The sequence below is a fragment of the Macaca thibetana genome, chromosome 13 (genome assembly GCF_024542745.1).
Source record: "Macaca thibetana thibetana isolate TM-01 chromosome 13, ASM2454274v1, whole genome shotgun sequence".
Classification (NCBI taxonomy): Eukaryota; Metazoa; Chordata; class Mammalia; order Primates; family Cercopithecidae; genus Macaca; species Macaca thibetana.
In genome coordinates this window covers 13,563,042-13,577,909 of record NC_065590.1, presented here as the reverse complement: position 1 = coordinate 13,577,909, position 14,868 = coordinate 13,563,042, and the positions used below count along the sequence as shown (strand labels likewise).

Below are 14,868 nucleotides of genomic sequence, written 5' to 3'. Positions count from 1 at the left end.
TAAAATATTATTTGAGGATTTTCCAAGTGCTTTCATCAGAGTCAAGAAGTTCTTCCATAATATGGCTTTGGATCAAGCAGCCTATTGACTTCAAAAAAATGAAAATGTAGCTCATGATCTTGTCATGTGAACAGGTGCAGCTTTCCCTACAGACAAAGAAAAACCCACTGTTAGTCAAGCAAACCTGGCACATAAACCCTTGTACCATTGAATTGCTATGCTGTCAGATGTGGCAGAGGGTCTGCAACACTAACCGTGAATGGTGCTATTACTCCCATAAACAGAATATTTATATCTTGTAAATGAGCTGTAGACTCATCATTGTTATGCAAACTGAACAGCTTGAAATACTCTATTTCTATTTTCTCAGGGCTGTGGTTTTCTGATAGATGGTTCTTAGCCCAAAGATTTGACATGACAATTATTTCATTAAATTGGAAGAAATAATATGATAAGCATAAGACCATTTAGACTTAATACAATAGTGGACAAGTGGTCAACACAGAGCGTTAGGGTGTGTGCTGGGAACATAGATGTAGCCAATATAAAGCAAGAACAAATAGAATTGATTTTACATATTTTAGAGAGGAAGTACAGGAAATATGGACCCTAGGGGACCTTCTGGAATGTTTTTATTTATTGCCATTTCCACTGGTAAAACTCAGAGAAGATTTCAACAGTCATCAAGATGAAGTTCTAGGGATCACATGACTGTGAGGCATTCCCTGCACTTGGATCCCCAGTGAGGCAAAGGGAAGATGAAACACATAGTGGGATATGGAGGTGTAAACACCAGGGACAGCTTCCTGGTCAGTTTAAATGTTGAAAAGCTTATTTGGTTTTTTTCTCTTTAGTTTTATCACTGAATCATTTGGATCTAAGAAAAGTGATTATGGCTGGTTAGGCAGGAAGATGTTTATTATCACGAATTAAATGGATAGAAAACATTTGGGGAAACCGGAGTGGCAGCTCAGGCAACTGCAAGTACTCCTTTTTTTATTCCTTGACCCTCCCCTCCCCCATGTTGTCCACAGTCCAGAAAGATACTCTAATGTTATAGAAACCTGGCAAGTGAAGGTATTGTGCCCACAGGACTGTGCTGCCTGGCTGTGACCCAGACCAGGAAAATGAACACATTTGAGTGAGATCAGGCACTTCCCCTCCCTCATCTCAATCCAAAACCACTCTGCAGTGACACAGCTAATGGGCAGTCAGAGAAAGGGGTCATGTCTCTAGTAGTTGAGAGCAGAGCTGCTGTCCATCTGGGGGCAGTAGTGAGAAGAGCTGCTCTCTTTTCTGCAGGAGACACCTTGAATGTGGAGTCTCAGGCAGCAGGACCTCCTCCCCAGCCTGCGCCAGAAGTGCCATTCTTGGAATTGTTCTAGAGGCTTTTCCTGGAGCCTGTGCCATAAGGCTTTTCAACAATTTGTAAGGAATTTAATATCCTCTAGTAAATCCCTTTATGCTTCACAGATTTGACATTAGCAACAGGGAATATACACAGTCTACAGTGACATCATTTACAGCCTCCTTTTTCTTGCTAAATATAATGCTTTCCAGGTGGACCCGCCAGAGGAAGCCAATGTGAACAACAATCCATGTCACCAAAAATGCAAGACAAATAAGCTCGGGAAAGCCACTAGGTTCTCACGTAGCTGCACTGTCCCCTGGTACAAAATGGGAGAGTGTAAAACTCTTAGCTCCACCATCAGAAAGATGGTGGAGTGTGACCTTCTCAGCATAGTAAGTCAGTATTTATAGACATTTACATACTAACAGCTTTAATACCAAAATACAGGCAAAAGTAGAAGAGAAGATAAATTAGACTACATAAAAATTTAAAATGTGCATCAAAAGACATAATCAACACAGTGAAAATGCAACATGTAGAATAGAAGAAAATATTTGTAAATCATATCTGATAAGGGGTTGATAATATCTACTATACAAAAATAAGTCTTATATGTCAACATTAAAATAAAATATCTGTTTAAAAATGAGGAAAGTACATTAATAGACATTTCTTTAAAGAAGATTCTTTAGAGATAATTAGATAGCTAGAATAGGAAAAGATGCTCAATGTTATTAATCCTTAGAAAAATAAAAACAAAACCCACCTCACACCTATTATAATTTTTTTTCCAACAGAGAATGACCAGTCTTGGTGAGAACTTAGGGAACTGGAACTCCTGTGGACACTGTCGAGGTGATGTAAATAGCCCACCTGCTGTGGGAAACCAGATGGCAATTCCTCGAAGAATTAAAAATAGAAATACTCTATAATTCAGCAATTCCACTTTTGGACATATACCCAAGTAATTGAAGGCATTAACTTGAGGAGATACTTGTATACTCACATTCAGAACCGAATTATTCACAATGGCCAAAAAGTAGAAGCAACTCAAATGTTCACAAAGGAGGGAACTTGTAATCCAAATGTGGTATATACATACAGTAGCATATTGTAGCTTTAAAAAAGGAAAATTAGCTTTAAAAAGGGAAATTCTGACACATGCTACAACGTGGATGTAACTAGAGGACATTATGTAAGTGAAATAAGCCAGTCACAAAACGATTACTGAGTTATGATTTCACTACAGTATTTGCAGAACAGGTTCCATTTTGTCTTGAACGATCCCAGTTCTCTTCCATTTCTTCCTTGTAGTTTTTAGGAATAACTGTAGAAGGTTCTGGAAATGTAACATTCTGAGATAAAGCAAGATTGGTCAGGACAAGATTGGCCAGATACGGCAAGATTGACTCCATTTCTGTCCTACTAGAAAGAGGAGTTTCTTCAACACTGTAGCCCACAATGTGGAGAAAAATCCAACTGTGATCCATGATTGGTTAAACCCAAATATCAAGAAGGGGTGAGGAAGGTATGATATTTTATAAGATACTTTTCTTTGGGTGTTTCTGAGCTGTTTAAGAGTATTTTGAAACATACTGTTTTAAATTTTTATTCCACGTATTCCGTGAATGTGCTCACAACTTCCCCAGCAGGACCAGCTTAAAATATCAAATCTTAAAGAAAAGAACATGGTAATTAATCATATTAGGTCCTGGTATTGGATGCCTGCCTGAGATCACTCATCAGCTCCCCCTTGCTTCTCAGGACTAAACCACTCACCCACTCCTGCAAGCCACACAAACTATGAGGGCCTTTCTTCTTCCTGTGTTGAATACAATTAATCATAACTGTACATTTTACATGCAAACTGTGTTTATTTAACATCATAATAATGCTTGTCACTTTTGTCTATATGTTTTCCCATGTCCAATTAATCATTTTCAATTGTAAAAGAAGTTTAGTTTCCTTAGTTGAGGTGATCGCACCATATTTCTTCTAATTAAAAAAAGAAGCAGGTAGTTGCTTTTAAGGGATTTTAACTTAATGTCAGAGTTTTCAGAACCAATAAATACTATCACTTAAGGTTTAGTGCATGTAAGTAAATAAGACAATTTTTGATCCCAAGTACAGATATTCAGTAGGGGGAATGAGCCATGCAGAGAACAATAACTATATAATGAAACCGAATAGAATACTTTTGGTGTTGATAAATTACGTACAAATCAGGCAATGGTATGTGGTATCTGGAGGTTGAAGCTGCTCATCTATGTTGATCGGGGAGGTGCTTGGGGTTGTACTGAGGATGCATCTGATTGAGAAGCAGGCAGCCAAGTGACCATGACCTGCAAAGACCATGGAATCATCATAGGAAGGGGAGGGGCTAGGAGATTCTCGATCAACCACTGCACATTGAAAAATTTATGTTTACCACTTTAGTACTATAAAACTCAAACACTGCTATCATAATCAGTTTCCTTATGTGTTTTTATTTTCTTAAGAATATAATTTATTGTAATATCTTTTATCAAACACTTTGACCTGGATTGCACCCAGGACATAGAATATTCCCTTGCTCAAAAGCTGTAAGCAAAGGTCTGCACCCTTATTGCTAGTTGGCAGGCTCCCTTCTCTACTTTGATATCAAAATATCTCTACTTAAAATCTTGGTCTTCTCTGCCACTCAAGTCTTTATCACTGGGTCCTGGAGGGTGGGATCACTGAAGGCAGAGGCAACACTGGACACTGGACATGGGGTTCTGGCCCTCTGGGTCATGGTGCTCTGGCTTCAACTGCAGGGGCTGCATGTGAGAGGGTTCATATGTCGCATGGGACTGAGAAAGACTATTGATTAGGGAGCACAGCATTCACCTCCCACTTTATCAGACAGAACTACTCTGCTGGGAAGCCTACAAAGAGGGACATCATTAATACTAGGGAAGATTTGTGTTCTGTTTCCACCTCAAATTCCAGGAGAAACAGTCTGGTCCACAGTCGCTAGCTTCAATTTCAGTGTCTTCAAGACAGAGAGTTTACATCATCTACCTGGAAGAAGCAGAATCCTGGGAAGGTTCCAAAGATCCACCTACGTGCTCTTTCCATCTTGTCCACCCCAGCTTGGTGCAATGGTCCTGGGATCATCTTTGCTTAACATTTAGCAGATTGGTTGTCCTGATGATATTGCTGTTTATTATCATCTGAAACTTCCCTGTCTCCCATGCAAACACTAGCAGTGCCCAACCACAAACATTTACATTGGAATTAATTAAAATTAGCAATGTAGCTCCTTAGTTGTTTTCACTACATTTCAAGTGCTCAGTAGCCACATATAACATATAATGGCTACCCTTGCAAAGCATAAGTATAGACATTTTCACCATCTTAAAAACTTATTTTCATTAGTGCTGATCTAAATGGTTACACTTACACACTCACAGTGTTATGGCTCAGAGAACAAACCTCAGCAGCTGTTAGTCCAGAGAATCAGGTAGTCTCAGATGCTTCCTGGCTGGTGCAGCCAGTTTCAAGAATGGGAGGAATGAAGCTGGGTAGACAGATCCAGATCAAGGGCCCTCTACTCCCCACCCTAGCCTTGGGCATTGTGTGTTACAGGGCCCCTGACAACCTCACCTTCTCCTTTCCAGAAGCACATCATTGGCATCTCACATGGATCACAGAATCTAGCCCCTAATTGTTTTGTGACCATGTTTTCTGAACACCCTTTATCTTCAACTAGGTGACTGGTTTATTGAGGAGAGGAATCATTTTGTGTTCCCTACAGAATGCAGCCTAATGGTGGATGTAGTAAGATCAACTGCATGAAAACCCATGAAAAAACTCCATCAAGTCTCCTTAGAAAGCAGCATCTAAAATTCTGTTTGATGTTATGTCCCAATCCTGCCATTGGGTGGTATGTCACAAACCTTGCCGTTGGACAAACCTCATAATAAACATAAGATAGAAGCCTGATCTTAGAAATAGTGGAAATTAAGGGTGATATTGTTCCAGTATCAGCAGGCAGCCCCCAAGGTGGGATTGGGGTCTCATGTGTGACCTGAATCACCTGGGAGGAGCTGCCAGTGTGCTGAGTGGTGGGGAAACCACCTCCGCGCTCTGAGACTGGAAGCCTCGCCTTGTCCTTCCTACTGCCTTGGGCATGTCCTCAAAGCGCACCTGCTATGAACTGAATTGTGTTTCACAAATTCATGTTTTGAATCTCCAACCTCCAATATTACTGTATTTAGACGTAGAGGTTATGAAGGGGTAATTAGGATGAAATGAAGTGAAAACCTTGGGACTCTGATTTAATAAGATTTGTGTCCTAGTAAAAATAAACATCATCGAGCTGTTCCTTGACCCCTCACCAGCCTCCAAGCATGTACTGAGGAAAGCATGCACTTGCTTCTCCTACTTACACATGCCCGGGCACATTGCTGAACCCATGTGAGTATGTATCCAGAGATGACATCTGAAAACAAGAAACAGGGTTCTCGCCAGAAAGAAAATCCTTCTGGACCTTGATCTTGAACCTTCCAGGGTTCTAATACATTTGCAATGAATGTTTAATAAATTAGTAATAAATATCTATGGCTCAAGCCATCCAGCTCAGGGTATGTTGGTGTGGCAGTCCCAGTAGACTCATCCACTGTCACCACCTTCTCTGAGCAGGATCAGCCTCAGGAGGCACCTTGTGGACTTTGGGACCCATCTTTTGTCCTCTTGTTCTTGCTGTTCTGACTGCCTGGTGTGGAAGGGGAACTCAGGCTTCATCCTCAGATAGTTTGTATTAAACATGAACTTTCCTTGATGATGAAGTTGTTAGCCTGTTTTTCCTTCTGATCAGAATTGCACCAAGTTGGATGAACTACAAGCTTGGTATTAATATTTGGGGATCTGCAGGTTTGTTCCCCCACTTGGATGATAGTGAGCATGTTAGGTGGATGCCTTCTTTGTCCCCCTCCTTGTGTCTCAGGTGAGAGGGTCACTGTCACCTACAGAGCTGGCCAGAGTATGAAGAACAACCTAGTCTGGCACCAGCAGAACCTAGGCCTGGCTCTGAGCTCCTGTTGGCTCCTGCTGCCCCGGTGGACATGATCCCTGCCTGGGTCAGGGGCAGCGGCCCTGAACAGATGTCACTCTGGCCATCAGCAACCAAGATGCCTTCAGAGGTAGGTGCTCCCTCCTCCTGTCCCCTCTCCTGCACAAGTCTTCCCTAGCAACAGCTCTACCCAGGGCCCCAGGTGTTGCTAAGGGTCTGAAATCTTTTCAGGGGAACAGTCTGGGACATACCTCTGAATTCACATCCCCTCTTTTTCTCACACCCTCTTCCCCCCTCCTCTATGGGCACCTCTAGTGTATTTGTGGGCATCACTGCCTGGAGCATGTCAGGATGTTTTCTCCCACCTCCTCCTCCCAATTCATGATGAAAATTCATCCTCACTTCAGACATGGACAGTCCACGCCTTGTTTCTCTTACATACATGCCCCGGCACATTGCTGAACCCATAGTTCCAACTCCACTCCATGAATCTTTGTGGAAGGGTCATGGTTGGCAATTTCTGGTTATTGGAGACCAGAAAGTAAGATGGCAACTATTGAGAAGTTTGTGCGTGGGACAGACATAGGTCATTGTCAAGGGTCTCAGCAGCTGGTGAGCCATGAAAGCTGGGCAGAGAGATCCTGCATCACCCCAGTCAGAGGGGAAACTAGGAATGAGCCATGGAGGGTCTTCATCCTATGACCATGCAGCCTCTGAGCCACATGTGTTGCTTTGTTTGACAGAAATGACCAGAAGAGGACTTGTCGATGCTGAACTCTGGGGACAAAACCTCCCTCCATTCAGAGCCCAGACCCACTATCCATCTCCTGGGCATCTGCTGCTCTGTGATTCCACAAACCCCCCTCAGGCCGCTCATGATCCTCAGCAATGGGCAGTTCACTGCTCTCTGCCCAGGGGACATGGAAGAGGGTCCTGAGCTTTATGACCCTCAGGCCCTGGAGTGAGGACGGGCCATGAGGTGGTGCACCCAGTGCTTGTTTTCAATGTTCTTGTTCAATTTATTAAAGCTTAAAACTATACCTTATACTAGCAACCAAAGTTATATCTCTTCATATATAAACGTGTACCATATATTTATGCATAAATAGATAAATAGTATATGCAAATATATGCATACAACTTATTTCTAAAATATGTGTATTCAATATGTAAAATTTATATTAGAAATTCTTATTACAGATACACATAATGTTATGTTTATTTGTGTAGCACGTGTTCCTTTTCTTTCCAAGCAGAACAGAGTCTGGCTGAGTAAAGACTTTGAGGACATTTGCTGACCCTCCCTCTTTGGCTCCCACAGGGGCAAAGTCATTCATGACCAGGGAATTCAGTGAAAGTCTCTGAGACTTTCACTCTTGCCAGGCTGCGGGATATATGCTTAATGCAGCTCCCCTGAATTTGTGAGCAGTTTCCTTCCCTGAAGCCCCCGCCAGGCAGCCCTGTGGACAGGGCCTGTGGTTCCTCCCAGATCCTCAGTCCTGTGGCTCAGGAGAGCAGCTGCTTCCCCCACAGTGCTGGGCCAGTGCCTGGCAGCTCTCAGGCACTGCCAGCCTGACCTTAGCCCTGGGCTAAGGACCCTATTCCAAATGTCTCCTCATTTATCCAAGTACCTGAAAGTTTGTCTTGTTCTTAAACTCAAAGTCCACATTTCCACTATTGCTAAAGCTAGCATTTGCCACCTGAAAAATTAGACATGTGAATTGTCCTTCTCAGAGCCTGGCCTCTTCCAACCTCACCAGACAAAGTTGCCCATATGTTCTCTTCTCTCCACACAACTTTACTTAGAATTATAGTGAAATGTAAAATGCGGTAAAGCTCTCATCGCCTGCACAGAAACCATCCTCTTCTCCTTTGGTGCCTGAGGCACCAGCTCTAGCCTGCTGGGCATGGTGAGGACAGTGAGTCTCTCCCAGCCTGGGACAGGAGCAGGGATTAAGGGCGCATGTGATTAGCTCCACAGTGCAATGTCAGGGGAGTGAAGGAGGGGCAGGGACTCTGGGAAGAATTTGATCCTTCATAAGAAGACGGAAGGTGAAGAGCTTTGCTTCACCTTCTAAAATCATTGACTTTCTTTTAGATTTGGGAGCAGGGACACATGTCTCATTTCCCTGACTCCTTCCACATCTTCTCTTTCTCTTACAATAGCTCTGACTCAGTCTGTCCCTCTCAGATTGTGTGCTGAAAATCTAATTTTCCCTCCTAATACGAAAATAAACCAACAAACAAAAGTCTCTTCCTCCTATCATGTGCTGTGAGATCTAACCCCAAACTCTGTGATATCCAGATCATATAAGAGATAATCATGGGAATTTACCAAAGAGATATTTTAGCTAAAAACAAATTCTCGTATTAGCTCTTCTCTCGGAAAAATTTTCTCTGTCACTTTTCACAAATGACACCAGAAGACAAGGTGAAAATATTTCCAAGAACAAAGGACAAGCATGCGGCTCACTGAGGTGAAAGACATGTCTTCCCCCTTGCATTAGTTTCCAAAGCTGCTGTTTATCACCACAGCCTTATTGGCTTCACACAACATAAATGTATCACCCTGCAGTTCTGGAGGTCAGAAGTCTCACTGAGCTAATGTTAAGGTGTCAGTAGGTCTGTATTCCTTCTGGATGCTCCAGAGGAGAGAACTGGATCCTCTGCTTCTTATCTTCCAGGTGCTCCCACATTTCTGGTTCCATGGCCCCTTCCTTCCTCAAACCACATCCCTCCCCAGTGTCCCAGCTCCTCTCTGACTGCGAGCCTCCTCGTCTATTTTAAACACCGTTGTGATTACATTGGTTTCATCTGGATAACCAGGTTGCTTATTCTCAAAGTCCTTAACTTACATCTGTCAAGTTCTTCTTTTGCTATGTAAGGTAGAATCCTTATGATAAGCCTCCAATGACTGGAGGAACACCAGAGTTCTTAGTCTCACGCCGGTTTGTTTAAAAAGACACCGACTTGCGTGGAGTTGTTTTAAGTAGCTAAAAGTTTAATACACAAGAAGAAAAGAAGAAAACAGCTCCCCTGTACAGAGAAGGATGGGGGATTCGAACAAAGAGAAAGCTCCATGTGCAGTGGAAAAGTGGCTGCTTATATGAGGAGGCTGAAGGAGGCGGTGTCTGATTTGCATAGGACTCAGGGGATTGGTCTGACCAGGCATGTCATTCATGTAGCCTGAGAAAAAACTGGCCCTCCCACCCTAGCGTTTTAATATGCAAATACAGGGTGCCATAATGTTCTACACACAAGGGGATACGTGGGGACAGCCATGTTGCCAGGCACATGTGGGGGCAAGGAAGGAGAAGGTGGGCACAGTGGCTCACGCCTATAATCTCAGCACTTTGGGAGGCCAAGGAAGGTGGATCATGAGGTCAAGAGATCGAGACCATCCTGGCCAACATGGTGAAACCCCGTCTCTACTAAAAATACAAAAATTAGCTGGGTGTGGTGACACGTGCCTGTAATCCCAGCTACACAGGAGGCTGAGGCAGGATAATCGCTGGAACCCAGGAGGCAGAGGTTGCAGTCACCTGAAATCATTCCACTGCACTGCAGCCTGGTCAATGAAGCAAACTCTGCCTCAAAAAAAAAAAAAAAAAAAAAAAAAAAAAAAAGAAAGAAAAGAAAGAAAGAAAGAAAGAAAGAAAGAAAGAAAGAAAAAGAAAGAAAGAAAAAGAAAGAAAAAAAGAAAGAAAGAAAGAAAGAAAGAAAGAAAGAAAGAAAGAAAGAAAGAAAGAAAGAGGAAGACGAATGTGGGAATCGCCATGTTTGGCTGGACCCAGTTTCTAATGGCCAGTATTTGTGTATCAAAACTTGCCGCCTGCATTCCCAGCACCTTGGGAGGCCAAGGCGGGCAGATCAGGAGGTCAGAAGACCAAGACCATCCTGGCTAACACAGTGAAAGTCCGTCTCTACTAAAAAATACAAAAAAATTAGCCAGGTGTGGTGGCGGGCACTTGTAGTTCCAGCTACTTGGGAGGCTGGGGCAGGAGAATGGCGTGAACCCGGGGGGTGGAGCTTGCAGTGAGCCGAGATCCCGCCACTGCACTCCAGCCTGAGCGACAGAGTAAGAATCGATCTCAACAACAACAAAAAAGCTTGCTGGTCCAGCTCTTAAGAGCCAGGGCTGTCCTGCTAAACAAGAAACATTTCTGGAGCTGCTTTAAAAGAAATAAAACCTTCCCAAGGACCCCTTTTCCTCTCTATCTGCCTAAAATAATTTCTTAATAACTCCTATAACACTTAGGTTCCAGAGACTAGGACATGGACATCTTTTGGGGTGGGACGTTATTCATTCCACTAACAATAAACATATTCCCCCAAAATTGTCCTTCTCTAAAGTAAAACTTAAAAAATCACAAAGTAATTTTATGAAGTAAGAGAGCTGGACAAAATCTTAGACTCAGGTTCCTCTAACTTGTGAGTTTTAACTGTTGGAGTAATCTCACTCCTTTGCCTCTAATGTAGATTTATGGATGTGTAGATAGTTTCAGAGGATTTTTAAATTTTGTGACCCAGTGTAAATAAAAGAATCTGAGACAAGTCTCAATCAATTTATAGGTTTATTTTGCCAAAGATAAGGCTTATGACCTGTGAGACAGCCTTATGGGCTCCTGCAAACATATGCCCAAGGTGTTTGGGTTACACATTGACTTTATAAACTTTAGGGAGACACAGAAATTACAGGCAAAGAAATAAATAAATATATATGTGATATATATTAGTTTGTCCTGGAAAGGTGGGATAGCTTGAAGCAGGGACTTCCAGGTCACAGGTGGCTTCAAAGCTTCCTGATTGGCAACTGGTTGAAAGAGTTAAGCTCTGCCTAAAGAGTTGAATTCACCATAAAGAAATGCTTGAGTTTAGATAAGCCAAGGTTCTTGTCATGTAGATGAATCCTATGAGTAGCAGACAAAGTAGACATTGCTTGTCAGATCTTAAAAACAAAAGTCAGATCTTTGGAAAAGAATTACTAAGCACAGGAGATTCTCTACAGACTACAAATTTCCCCCACAACAAGCAGCTTTGCAGGGCCACTTCAGAATATATCCAAGAAATAGAATAGGCCGGGTGTGGCGGCTCACGCCTGTAATCACAGCAAGTTGGGAGGCCAAGACGGGCAGATCGGGAGGTCAGTAGATTAAGACCATCCTGATTAACAGGGTGAAACCCCGTCTGTACTAAAAATACAAAAAATATTAGCCGGGCATCTGTAGTCCCAGGTACGTGGGAGGCTGAGGCAGGAGAATGGCATGAACTCGAGAGGCAGAGCTTGCAGTGAGCACCCCAGCCTGGGCACAGAGCAAGACTCCATCTAAAAAAAAAAAAAAAAAGAAAAGAAAAGAAAAAAATATTTTTAGAGTAAAATTTTTAGATTTTCTTCAGGGCCTATTATTTGTCATGTTGGAGTATGGTATCTTATTGCTACAAAGCATCTGTTTTCTCAGTCCAAAGATCTCTGTTGTAATGATAATGCTGGTCAGTTGTGTCTGAACTCCAAACGGAGGAGAGTATAATGAGGTACATCTAAACCCACCTGCCAGTAATGGCCTAACCTAGTTTTTCAGATTTTTTTGAAGTTCTCTCTGCCAGAAGAGGAGTCCATTCAGCTGGTTGGTGGCTTACAACTTAATTTTTTGTTTACAAAACACACAGAAAAAAAAAATCACTTAATAAATTCAATCTAAAATAGATTGGTTAAAAACAAAAGTGCTTTCTGAATATTCCTACATGTCAAAGAAAGAGAAGTGATAAGAATAAAGATGGGAAATACCCCTCATACAAAAGATTAGCGATTTGTTTTACTATCTTTGTTTGGGTCCACCAGCAATGAGGATTCCTGTTTAGGCAGTAAATTTACACTGGGAGGAAAGGAGGAAAGTGAGGAAGGGAACAGAAGATGAATGGTAAAAGACACATCAACAACCCACCTGACTCAGGAGAACTGAAGATCAACCACATGTGGAAACATGGACTAAATTCCTCTGCGCTCTTCCACCTGAGAGATGAGGAAACCGGGGTATGTATATTCCCCATCCTGTCCTCACTGATTGTGAGCTGTCTCTCCTGTTCTCTTTCAAGCTGCTATAACAGGCTCCTTGTCACTGTGTAATTCATAAAAAACGGAAATATATTTTCTCACACTTCTGGAGAATGGGAAGTTTAAGATCAAGGCATGGGCAGGTTAAGTTCTGCTTTCTCTCCTTTCAAGATGATGCCTGGAGCATTGAGTCCTTCAAAGGAAGGAAGGCCATGTCTTATCATGACCAACAGCAGAAGAGAGAGAGAGAGATTCCAGTCCCATAAACCCTGTTTATACTGTCATTAATGTATTCCACTAGAGGGCTCCACCCTGATGACCTAAACACATCCCAATAGGCCCCACATGGCAATACCTTTACACTGAGAATTAACTTTCCAACAGATGAATTCTGGAGGACATAGGCAAACCATAGGACTTTCCTCAGAGATACACATTCCAGGACATCTGGCCAATAATGCATGTAGGCAGAGCTCTCTGCCCAAGATGATAAAGAACATAAGTCATGTATATTGCCATTGGAAGTGAGTACAGGTCCAGCAAAGGGGAAAGCCCTAGATTATAGATGGGGACTGCTACATTCATTATAGTACAGTTAACCCTTGCATAACTTGAGTTTGAATTTTGCAGATCCACTTATATTTTCTTCTGTGTGTGTCACCTGAGAGCAAGTAACCTAATTTTACCTAATGAGTAAATATATTTTCTCATTTTTATGGTTTTCTTAAAAACATTTTTTTCTTTAGCACACTTTATTGGAAGAATAGAGTATAAAATATATATAGTGTAAAAAAGTGTTAATCAACTATTTATTTTATCACTAAGGCTTCCAGGCAAATGTAATCTATTAGTACTTAAGGATGCAACAGTTCTACATAGGTTTTCATCTGCACCAGTGGTCAGTGCCCCAACCTCCACGTTATTCAGGGGTCAACTGCTCTTTCAGTCTGTAGCTGCATCTCTCTGGAACAGCACCTTGGCAGGTGGCTGCAAGTAAAAGAATCCAGAAAATAACATCTCAAACTATGCTGCATTTGTATGATGATTATGTAAAACCAAAGGCATTTAGAAAGCACCAAATGCACAAAAACCCTTTTCCTAAATATCCCTTATCTGCCTAAAAGCAAATTCTCCAGAAGAAAAACAATTGTCAAGGAAATTCTGCCTGGGAATTTTTATATCAGGGAAGATTAACACAAAAGAGGAATCAAAAATAGAAGAGACTGGAAGTTGATGCTTTATCCAGACAGGCTAATACCTGTTCTTTTGAAGATGCACTTCTATTCTCATGTATTCTCTCCAGGTTGCCTACACTTCCCAATTCCCTCTTACCTAGAAAGGAAATATGAACAACTGGATCTCATTGAGTTATCTGGGTAATCATCCTGCTATGATATCCTGCTGCACTTTAAGTGAATTTTATTTACCTTTTCTTTTATTAATCTTTCTTTTGTCAGTTCATTTTCAGCAAACATTTAGAGGACAAATGGAGCTTTCTTCCTTTATCCCAATATGAGCAAGTTCCCTTAAAATTCAGGCTGCTTACAGAGCAGCAGGAAGGTTTGTGCACAGGCTACAGCACTGTGATTTGGCTCCCCTAGTCAGGCATCAGTAAAATTTTGTGGAGTCCTAGGCTACAGCCCACTGATGCTGATGCTGATGTAGTTGGATCCACTTCCCCTGCTACTGAGCCAGGCTGGGACATTTTTGGGCACATTAGAGATATGAGATATAACGAGTGCAAATCCCTGTCCAGTTACATCTGGATCCAACTGATTTCTCCATGTACAAAGGCAATTGCTTGATAAGAGTTTGAGTGTCTTTTTCCTAAAGATGTTAACAGGGAGGCTGGTGTCTGGGTCAGGATGATGTCCCCACACACTGATCAAAAGTATAAGAAGAAAGTGTCATTGAAGTGCATGGCAGGGACATGATCCATGCAGTGGCCACCCTCACTAAGAGAGATGAACTTTGGAAAATAATATGCAATGGCAGAAAAGAAGGTAGACTATGAAGGTGTCCAAAACAAGAACAAGATGCAGCGCATTTAGTATCTGGGTATTAAAGACACCTGTCATTCTTGGTAGTGGTGGATCAGTGAGTGCTGCATGCATTGAGGGAACACAGTATCATCTCTGTGTATCTGTAGTAAATTGCTTGATCTAATACTAGTAAGAACAAAGATATAACACCATTACCTAATACTTACAAATATATGTAGCATCATGTTGAAACATTTAATTTTTTTAGAAAGGAAAAATGTTAAGCTCACAGAAATGTTGCAAGTGTAGCAAAATTACCTGCTTCCCTAACTGGAATTTTATGAGAGTCTTTTGAAGACCTGAGAAACCTACCATCTAACATTTTATCATGTGTTTCCGACAAACAAGAACATTCTCCTAAATAATCCCCATACACCAATGAAATACA

General features: G+C 41.9%; 1 protein-coding gene across 10 annotated transcripts in view; it reads left to right on the top strand.

Moving 5' to 3' along the window:
* Positions 1-14,868, top strand: part of LOC126934450 (immunoglobulin kappa light chain) — a 246,297-nt gene that overhangs the window by 54,831 nt on the left and 176,598 nt on the right. The window lies entirely within an intron of this gene.